This window comes from Ruditapes philippinarum, unplaced genomic scaffold (assembly GCF_026571515.1).
Source record: "Ruditapes philippinarum isolate M1 unplaced genomic scaffold, ASM2657151v2 ctg13276_1_1_1_1, whole genome shotgun sequence".
NCBI classification, from domain to species: domain Eukaryota; kingdom Metazoa; phylum Mollusca; class Bivalvia; order Venerida; family Veneridae; genus Ruditapes; species Ruditapes philippinarum.
Window position 1 is genome coordinate 4,323 of NW_026861128.1, and position 11,841 is coordinate 16,163.

At 29.7% G+C, this 11,841-nt stretch overlaps 1 pseudogene; it reads right to left on the reverse strand.

The window, feature by feature from the left end:
* Window positions 1–583: 583 nt before the first annotated feature.
* Window positions 584–2,266, reverse strand: LOC132714609 (uncharacterized; annotated as a pseudogene).
* Between the last annotated feature and the right edge of the window lie 9,575 nt (window positions 2,267–11,841).

The window sequence follows — 11,841 nt, forward strand, 5'->3', positions numbered from 1 at the left end:
CTCCTGTTTGGCAAATGGAAAAAATCATCTGTCTATGATTAAATAACATTGTACATATGTAAATGTTTTGCATGAAAATAAAATGACAAATTCCTGAATGAAGTTATGAAGGAACAATTTTAATAGCATGAAGTTCAATATTCACAAATGGGGCCTTGTGGAAATGTGAGTTAACCATAATCATATTAATGGATAAATAAAACTGTCGTAGAAATCTACAAAATAATATTTCATGCCAAATATCTAAGCTTTTGGCTTTTCATTTTCAAACAATAAGTCTTAAATGTGTTTTCCTATATAAGTCTTTATAAAGTCAAGTGACCCATGGTCGGGCGAATATTGATCCAGGGGTATGATTAATATTAGTTTTGTTTCTTTTTCGCTTGAACACCTTTTATGACCTTTGGTTTTTCAAAAAAAAAATTCCTTATGATATTAATGCATAAAGTATTCATGACAAGAGATACAACCAACATTAAACTTGTAGGAGTTGTTTCCCTTAAGTTGATGCCAATTTCGTCAAAAATAAGTATCAATGTTAAGTTGTTTTTTTTTGTGTTTTTTTTCAGGCCCTGAAGGTGACCCCATTTATTGCCTCCGTCGCATGACTATTTAAGGGTCGGAGGTCCATCCCTTAACAGTCTTACAATAATGTGTTAAAACATGAAAAATTAACATAGTATTTACATAAAGTAATTTACGGCAAAACTTTTTTTTTTGAAAAATTGAATATGTAAAGGAGGTTATAAGTTCAAGATATAGAAAAATATTACTAAATCTACATTATGCCTTAAACAGAAACATAATTACTTTTTTCTATATTTATGAGTAATACACAAACTAATGATACTAATGGGGTTAGCTAGGAGGCTTGACGATAGAATAAATAGACATACGAAAAAGGATGATTATTTACAAAAGAAAACAACAATATAACACAAACAAAAACATCAAAGACAAATACTTTGCGGCCAGGGCACGTTCAAAAATACTACAAACATGAATTTATTCTTCCATGTATGCTCAAACAAAGCTAGGTATGAAAACTGAAAAGACAAAGGTCGCTCCTAACATCAACATACGAACAAGTATTTCGATGATTTTTCACATTATTCATTATCAGATTGGAACAAAAAATTTGGATAGGTCTCTATTATATTATGATGATTAATGACATATATTTAAAATAGTATGCCAGTCTTTTTTAAATTGGTCAATATTTCCACATTGGATAGCTTTTTCTTCATTTACCTTTAAAACATATGAAATATACTTTATAGCACCAGCAAAAGATAGCATTGTTTTATTAGTTTTACATTTAAAAATATACATTTTGACATATAAAAGAACTAAATTGTTTACAATATCTATTGTATTGTTTCCTTTAGTGTAACCAAAAAGCATAGTTTCTTTATTCAAGTTTGGCATGTTTAGTTTATCTATACAAATTTCGTGTATTAATTTATTGCTGTGAATGCATTCCCAAAAGATATGTTCTATAGTTTCATCATGAAGATTACAAAGGCTACATAAGGGACTGTTAATATATTTCATTTTGAACAAAAGATTATTTGTACCCAAAATCCTATGGATAAGTCTTACTTGGAACCATTGTAAATAAGTATCTTTTGTCAATTTGAATGGTAAATTATATATATTCTTCCAGTATTCATCATTATTTGGGAGGCATAGTTTTTGTGACCATTTGACCTGACAAACGGGCTTGCTGAAATTGACATTAAGCGAATCATACATATATTTTGAACCTTTTTGGTCTTTAATTATCCCTTTAATGTGTATTGGAATTGTTGGCAATTTTTCTCTCTTAAAAGTTAAAGGGTTGAAGCAGACATTTTGAAAAAATTTTGTAACTGCTTTTTTAATTCCTAAATATAAAAGATGATATTGTAGATCTTGCCTAATTCTTCTGGTGTATAAAACTGGCCATTGTCTTGTAAGATATCATAAATACAACGAATTCCCTTATCATACCAAGATTTCCAAAAAATACTTTTATTGCCAATAGTAATGTTCTGATTGTAAAATAAAGGTAAGTTACAAATGTCTTCTTTATCAAATTTCTGATGCTCAATAAACAATGAAAATGCATTTAAAGTGTGTTTCCAGAATTCATTTTTAATAGATTTTGACATTTTCTCGACATAATGCTTTCCACACGTGACTAATTTTTGTACATCAATACCCTGTGTTAAAATACTTATCCAACAACCATCACTTGAAATAATTCTTCTTATCCATGTAAGTTTTAACGTACGGAGCCCCTAAGGTGACATTCTCGACACTTATACCCCGGCATTTAATTCGTTTTTACGAAATATTAATTCGTAATTACGAAATATCAATTCGTTTTTACGAAATATTAATTCGTTTTTACGAAATATTATTTCGTAATTACGAAATATTAATTCGTAAAAACGAAATGTTATTTCGTAATTACGAAATATCAATTCGTTTTTACGAAATATTAATTCGTATTTACGAAATATTAATTCGTAAAAACGAAATGTTATTTCGTAATTACGAAATATTATTTCGTTATTACGAAATATTAATTCGTAAAAACGAAATGTTATTTCGTAATTACGAAATATTAATTCGTTTTTACGAAATCTTATTTAAGGTCATTTTGAGCTTGATAATGAACCTATTAATCTCACAAATGGGTCATTTACATGCCTTGATCAACTTTGCGATTATAAGCCGAATGGTTCTCAAGTTATTATATTTAAGTGAACAGGGTTTTTGAGTGAGAAGTCATTCTCTATCCAAAATGGTCTTTTTTCCCCATTGTCAAATATATGTTCCTATCAGCAATGTTTTAATGTTTGAGGCAATCTTTTACGACATGTATCTTTAAAACAGAAACATGCTATATCATTCCGTTCTTTTATCATATACATAAGTAAAACTAATGGGACGAGGAGGGGGTTGGTCCAGATTTCACTAATCTAATCAATTTAAAATGAATATTTCCTCACAATTTAGTATTAGAAATGTCCGTGTTTGGATTTGAAGCACAGGACCCAAATTTTAAGTAAATTTTCCTAGCGCGTGTCTATCACGGCTGTGGCTCAACGCTATTGACATGTGAATATTTTAATTTATGAACAATAGTGTAAAGTTAAAAAACTTGGGGATAACAAAAATCACTATTTATATTGCATGTACATGCCTTATATTATGTCAGGAACTTAGTTTTGAGGCCTTATTTATAAATATTACCAAAACTCTTTGAAACGCTAGAAAAAATTTAATTCGTTTTTACGAAATATTATTTCGTATTTACGAATTATTATTTCGTAATTACGAAATAACATTTCGTTTTTACGAATTAATATTTCGTAATTACGAAATAATATTTCGTAATTACGAAATAATATTTCGTAAAAACGAATTAATATTTCGTAATAACGAATTAATATTTCGTAATTACGAAATAATATTTCGTAATTACGAATTAATATTTCGTAAAAAACGAATTAATATTTCGTAAAAACGAATTAATATTTCGTAAAAACGAAATAATATTTCGTAATTACGAATTAATATTTCGTAAAAACGAATTAATATTTCGTAAAAACGAATTAATATTTCGTATTTACGAATTAATATTTCGTAAAAACGAATTACTATTTCGTAAAAACGAATTAATATTTCGTAAAAACGAATTAAATTCCGGGGAAAAAAGTGTGGAAAATGTCACCTTAGGGGCTCCGTATTAACGCATTCATAAAAGCATTTATATTTACCATTCTTAAACCCCCTTCCATGTAATCTTTAACTAACACATTTTTATTAATTTTTGAAGTTCCATTCCAAATAAAAGCATATAATGTATCATTAATTTGTTGTATATATTTATCCGAAGGGTTCGGCAACATTATAAATAAATGGTTTAGTTGTGAGATAAGTATTGTTTTTATTACTGTTATTTTACCGATTGGAGTCAAAGCTCTTCTATTTCATTGTTTAATCATTTTTTCTATATTGGATATTTTTTCTTTAAAGTTAAGATCTACCATTTTTTCAAGATCCACATGGAATGTTATACCAAGCATTTTGAAACTAGTTTCGTTCCAATTGAGTTTCCATATAGTTTTTATGCTATCACTGCTGTACTTTTTAATGCCTATCCAAACAACCTTTGTCTTCTCAAAGTTCACCCTGAGCCCCGAGATCTGAGCAAAAACTGTTAAAACATCAAGAGTGGCATTTAAAGATTGTGCTGTTCCATCTAACATTACAGTGGTATCATCAGCAAACTGTGACAGTAAATGTTCAGTCTGTTTAATACGTATTCCTTTAATATTTTCTACGGATTTCAACTTAATTAAGGGAAAGAACTTCTGCACATAATATAAATATATAACATGAAAGAGGGTCGCCTTGACGACAGCCTCGCTGTACATTGATAAATTTGGATAAGAATCCACATTGACAAACAGCTGATGTTGCATTTTCATAAAAGATATTAAACCATTTTTTAATTGATGCACCAAAATTGAAAAAAGATAAGGTATTCTGTACAAAATCCCAAGATAGCGAATCGAATGCTTTTTCAAAGTCAATCAAAAGAAGTAATCCAGGAATATCATTTTCTTCTGTATAATTCATAATATCATATATCAGTCTAACATTTTCTCCGATATATCTTCCTTTTATAAAACCCGTTTGATCTTGCTAATAAGTTTATTTAAATATATTTTAATTCTGTTTGCAATGCATCCAGATCCAATCTTATATATAGTATTTAACAAAGTTATTGGCCTCCAATTCTTAAAAAAAAAGTTTAGATTTATTCTCTATTAGGTAAACATGTAATTATTCCTTGTGTTTGAGTAATGGATAACTGGTTGACATTATATGCTTCATTTAGAGCTCTTACAATAAAATGTCCCATTTTTTTCCAGAATACATTATAAAAATCGGCTCCAAAACCAGATGAGCCGGGGCTTTTGTTGTTTGACATGTTTTTTAGAACAAATGATGCCTCATGATAAGTTATTTCACCTTCTAAGTTTTGGCTTTCTGTATCTGTGAGTTTATTGTAATTAATATTATATGTAAAATCATTAAAATTAATTATTTCATTAGATTCTCTTTTTTTTAACAGAGCTTCATAATATCTTTCTGTTTCTTTTAAAATGTCTTCCTGATTATCAATTAAAGTTCCATTTTCATTTTGTACTCTATAAATTGTTTTTGAAATGTAATTATATTTTTCTAAATTGCAAAAATATGTAGTAGGTTTTTCACCTTCAAGGGACAATTTAGCCCTTGATCTTATAAGATATCCCTGAAGTCGTTCATTATTTATCTGAGATAATTCATCTCTTAGTAAGAGCAGTCTATCAACATTTTGATCTGATAAATTGGCTTCAATAGAACTTATTTCATTTAATATTTGACTTTCTGTGTTTTTTCTTAGCTTATTTATGTATGAACTATAAGATATTGACTTCCCTCTAATTTCTAAAAGTAACGTTTCTAAGAATAGCTGGTCATTTATTGTAAACTGTATTTCATTATCTGGAATATTCTTTATATTGTCAATATTATAAACCGGTAGAGCATATTGTATCTTTATCTTATCTATCACCTCATTTATTGTTTCAAGATATTTTAGATATTTTAAAAGAGAATTATTATGTTTCCAAAGACCTTTACCATGTTTAAAGTCATCAAATTTCAATTTCAGTGTTATGATAGAGTGATCTGATTGGAAACTTGGGTCAATACTATGTTGCTCTACAAATTGTTGAATTGGCCGTGTTCGTCGCCAGGTGTATCGCCGTTTACTTGGAAAGAGTTCTCTAAAAATATCAACCAGACAGTGCTCATGCATATACTTTATCATTGTATTCCTTGCATTTTTATTATTTAACCTTTTATATTTGTAATAGTCAAGTTGCGGATCAATGACCAAGTTATAGTCCCCACATATTATACAATATTCATTACTAATTTTTCTTACGTTATTAAAAACTTCTTCATAAAATTGCGGTTGATAAGAATTTGGACCATAAATGCTTACAAGTGTTAGGTTTTTATCATAAATGGTCATATCTAAAATAATGTAGTTTCCATTCTTATCAATAATTGTGTTCTTAATTTTGTATTCAATATTTTTTCCAAATAAAATAGCTACACCTCTGGAATTGGATGTTCCATAGCTAAAGTAACATTCACAGTTCCATTCAGCGTATATAGATTTTTGCATGTCTAAAGTGAAGTGAGTGTCTTGCAAACAGTAAATATCAGATTTATTTTCTTTTAGAAAACGAAATACTTCTTTCCGCTTTTTATACCATTTAAACCTCTACAGTTTAGAGACAATATTTTAAGACCTCCCATAAAACCACATTAAAAGGGCACCACTGTAAGTTTCAATTATCACAAAAAACGTTTGTAAAATATAATAGTACATGTAAAATACATATTCGTTTTGATTGCCCTGGCCAGGCATGTACAAGAGAACAAACAACACAAGGACGTAAAAAAATGTAACATTTACAAACAAATATTCCATCTTTCATGGAATTCAAAAATAGGAACCATATAAGGAGATATTAAATGCAAAACAGTTATTTTTTTCATCAAAATGAGACTATATGTATTGCATACTTTGAAAAGTGATAAAACCTACTGATTGATAATTTTATTGTTTACAGTTGACCACTATATATGCAACTATTTCTTCTTCCGAAGCACCAAAAAACGAAAGACGAAAACGTTTAGGAAGACTATATAAAGCAATTATTCTATAACTAACAAACTCTGCAATACGGGCCAAAACATTAATGACAGCTATCAATATAAACACCAATTGTCACCTCAGAAACGAAAAAAAGTGATTTTTGATGCGGTATATTAAATTCATGTAATACTCAGTAGAATTTATAATCTTAATATATCTTTGATACATTCACTATTTTAATATTAATTCTGACACAGTAGCTCAGTATCAAATATTACTTTAACCAATGACAAAAAAACACACAAAAGAACACTCAAAAAGGAAAACAACAACAACAACAAACGAACAAAAATATGCAAAGTTCTTACAAGACTTCCATGTACATAATTACACAACGGGATAACCTGAATTTTATTTCTGCCATTTAAAGTTCATTGTTATTTTTTACTATTTTCATTATTTTTATAACAGCATGTATGAAAAAATATATCAGTCAGGGGGAAGTAATTATCCCTCCAGTGTCAATCCACGTTTTTAAGGCCCATTATGCTACATAAATGTTTCTAATTTTCTGAGGCACAATGTGCCGTTAAGTAAGTATATATGGGCTCATTATCGACACAGACTTTAAAGGTAAAGATATTTTATTTTAACTAATTAACTGATGAGTTTTTATGCACATGGGGAGTTAGTACCAAAAATCTAAAGATATTATTATACATTGTACATACAAATAATCATGGTAAAATATAGAACATGTAAACATCATAGCAAACGCATATACAATTCTGCGTGCAGCGAGGAAAAAAAATTCAACTTCAACGTAGATCTATATAGTGTATAATTAAATGATTTATTGTAATTCTAACAAGGAAAAAAAAACAACAAACAAAAACAACAACAACATTTTGAACTACAGTGTACAAAACATGAACAGTGATTCTTGAATTCTTAATATCAAAATGATATTTATTTTAAGATTTTTAACATTAAAAAATAATGAAACTGATGCATACTATCGCAAAAGTGTCGTTGTCGTCTGCTTCATAATTATGTTATCGTTTTATACAAAAATAGAATATATTTTGAAAGTTAAGACTGATAGATATCCGGATACATAAAACAGTCAATGAGTTCAATATTATGATATACTGTTAAGTTTTTATTTACATAAGATTCTCATTAAACATATTTGATATAGTACACGTGTATTCATAATTTTTTTTAAATATGCGATATCTTTACTACATAGTATTCATGTATTTTTTACTTATTAACTATTAACTCATAATTTTAAAGACATTTTTAACATGAAAACACAGCAAATACATAAACATATTTCGTCATCTAAAAAATGTAATAGTCATTTACAGCTGAAATTCGTTATCTTATAATTGTACATTTTCATTGTTTATAGTCATGGATATTGTCACTTTGTCTGCGTACCTACTTTCCTGTTCTATCTTACGTTTCTCCGGCCAGTCTTTCCGTAACCAATACGCAAAGTCACGTTGTTTGATTTGGAAAGTTCGGTTCTCAAGTTTTCCGTTTTTTCCTGGAGCCCTTTTACTGACGAAGATTTTTCCGTTTGAATATCAAACATCGCCTACTTCTTTATCTCTATCCTTGAGTCTAATAGACTGTAAAACTTGTTGATTAAGCCTGGTTAAGTCATGACTTATCGACATTCCTGAATTTTTCAACTCCTTCACATTTTTCATAACTGTTCCCTTTACTTCCCTGCGAACAAACTGCACTATTGTTGGTCTGGTTCTACCCGGTAGATATCGGCCCAGTCTGTGAGCGATACTGATATCATTCATTGTGAGGTTGATTTTCAGCTGATTATTCAATTAGGTAACTTCCAGTTCAGCTGTCATGCCTGATGTCTGTTTGGGATCGTCGTCTTTGAGGCCATATAAACGAATATTGTTCATTCTACTGTATTGTTCTGCGTCGTTTTGCGCCCCTTCATTGTAATTAATTTCTCTGTTAAGTCTATCTCTCATTGTTTGGTTATTTTCTTTTAGGGCTTGCATTTCTGAGTTTTGATTGACTATTTTTTCTTTAAGTTTAGCACAGTCAGTTGCACTTTCTTTTAAAAGATTTATTTCTTTTGTTTTTCCCTTTAATTCATTGTGTAATGTATCATTTTGTACTGCCAACTCATGAATTTCTCCCTCTAGAACCCCAACTCTTTGCTCCACACTTTCTAGGATGGCCTTTTTCATTTCATTCACCGTCTCTTTAATGAGATCTTTAATAAAAGATTGATCAGATTTTCTCAGGACATCATTTAATTTTGTATTTATTTCTTCTAAAGTTTTTTCCATTTTCTCAATTTTCTGATATGGGGGGTTTTGGGGATTTTTTTCCAAGAAATCAGTCATTGTTTTTTGTGTTTTGGGATCAGAGTCTTTATGTTGCTGCATTTGCTTTTCGGACTTTTTCTTTTTCTTTTTTTGTTTATTAAGCAACGATGTTTCAAGTGCACTCGCACTAGTGTCTAATTCGCTAGTCGTTGAAGAGTATGCCCTTTTCTTTTGATCACTCATCGTAGTACTGTGTATACTTTGTACATTGGTTTTTTTAATGTACCGCTATACTGGATTTACCGATAATTGGCCGCGCCACTGGAGCGTGACGGATTTTTGATCATATGTTCACCAAACAATTTGAATTTTCCAATACTATCACCCCACCCGCTTCTGCATAGGTGAAGCGAAAAGTTTTTGACTACTAAAAGCACATTTCACAATTTCAATTTAAAAATGTTTTTACCAAAATAGTGTCCGAAAATTGGACCAATATACCCGTTACTATTTTAACCGATCATCCCCTCTATATGGTCCTATTTCACAAATTTTCTCTCTATCTCATTTTTGTGTTTACACTTTTTTCAAACCGGAAGTCACCTCCTTTTAAATGTTATATTGAGATTTCTATAGAAGTTCTATACTATTGTAATGTAAAAACTTCGGGAAAGGCATCTTTTTCTAATGTTATGTTAAAGGGTATAAATCTATATCATATGAAATATTTTAAGAAAAAATTATCAGCCGTAAAATAATATTGGTTCCATTATTATATGCTCGATTCCCGAAAAGTTGTAAAATAGAATGTCTCTGTTTCTAAATACACAGGAATAATATACATAAACAGAATAAAATGTTCCAGGACAAAATATTATTTTGCTATTTTAAGTAGGGTTTTATCTGTTTAGCAATGAATTTTTGCATGCGCCATTCACTTTAATGCAATTAATTGCCATGATTATTATTTCATACAAGCATTTTGGAAGTATACTTTTTAAAAATTCAATCAATATTTTTTGCGTCAGATATATAGCTTTATACACTTTAAAAATAAGTTTGGCAATAATAACGTTTTACATATGTATATCTCAGTATATTGTATGTATATGCATAAATGTTTTGTATTGTGAAAAAAACACCTGAAAATGATAAATAAATAATTTTTGCAGTGTTCATATTTAAACAAGTCGATATAAAATATTATATAAATTAAGTGTCTCCCAGGGCTGTCGTTATATTGAACAAAGGGTCATAATTAAAATTTGTATCAGTTTTGCTGAAGTCCATAATGTTTTATGCCAAATATGTAGGCTCTGGGCGTTGTATTTCGCACATAAATACTCAAACAAGTTTTCCTTATATTGTACTATTGCATTCCATCATTGTACATAAAATGTAATTTGAAACAACAGTAAATTACGACAATTCTGTTTACTTGTTAAACAACAGGTTTGTTAATCTAATGCAGATTTTGAAAAATACAATGTTAATCACAAAAGCATTGTTCGAACGGCAATTGATTTTGGCTCAGAAATCATTAAGTGTAACCATAAGCATGCCGGTTCAAATGATCTTCATTAAATTATCAGATAACAACCGGCATGAGTATCGAATTATTACAAATTTTGATAGTAAAGAGACAAGAAAAAAAGTTATACTTTTTATGGGAGGGGGACGGGCAGGTTCGTCGCTACAACATAGCACATGTTATTTGGCAAATTTCTAGCATTACTGGTGGAGGACGACCTCAAGTGTCCTTCCGTGTATTATTTCATGCAGAAACGGGAAACTAGAACCACCGACGTTCCGTAAGCTAGCCAAAGAGTTTCCACACATGACAAAATCCAATGTCCATATCATGTTTCGGGTCTGTGGCAATGAGGAGCAATGGTTTGACACGGACGCTCTCGGTTCGAAAATATTTTACGGAAAGATATTCAGGTGAAAGCAAAGACAGGGATTTTTAAAAGACAATCAAGGTATGACTACGGGCACATATGAGGAACTAAAAAATTGACAACATAGGTCAGAAATATGTCTTGAAGGTACCTGTATACAAAATTTACCAACGTTAAACGAGTTGTGGTCATTTTCCTTAACTTAAGCTTTGATGTTAGTAAGGCCATTTCTTAAAAATGATGAACCTTTAAAAAATCTTCAATAACATACCTATAAAAAAAATTCCCATTAAATATTGTAAAGAAACAAATAATAACATTCGGCTAACAATCTACACAGCAAAATAATTGTTTCTACTTAAAGTTTATGAAATATGTATAAAACGTTTTTTGGAACCCACCTTTTTTAACACACATTTTTTTATTTATAGAGCTTAATTTAAAAAAAAACTAAATTTTACCAATGTCAGGGGTTGTGTTCATAGTTTTCACTAAATATCGTTGAGAGAACCATGTATACTTAGTTGTTAGAACACCTTGAAAATATTTTCAAACCAATGCTAAACGCTCTCAGCCAAGGTCAGAAAGAGCGCGACCCTTCATAGAATTGCACCAGACTGGACACATTCCATAGATCAAGGTTACTATCTTGCGACTTAGCTCATGGATCTCTCAAAGGTCTTTGATTACTTACCCTGTATATTACATATGTTAAAATCTAAGTTTTATAATAGGTCTCATTCAGCTCTTGAACTAGTATAGACACTTACAAATAAAAACAATGTGTCTAAATTGAAGATAATTTTAGAAATTGGAATCAATAATTATAGGACTTCCTCAGAGTTCTATTCTTGGTCCGTTATTCTTCAGTATATTTTAGAATGGCATTTTCAAGTTGTAATAATTCATA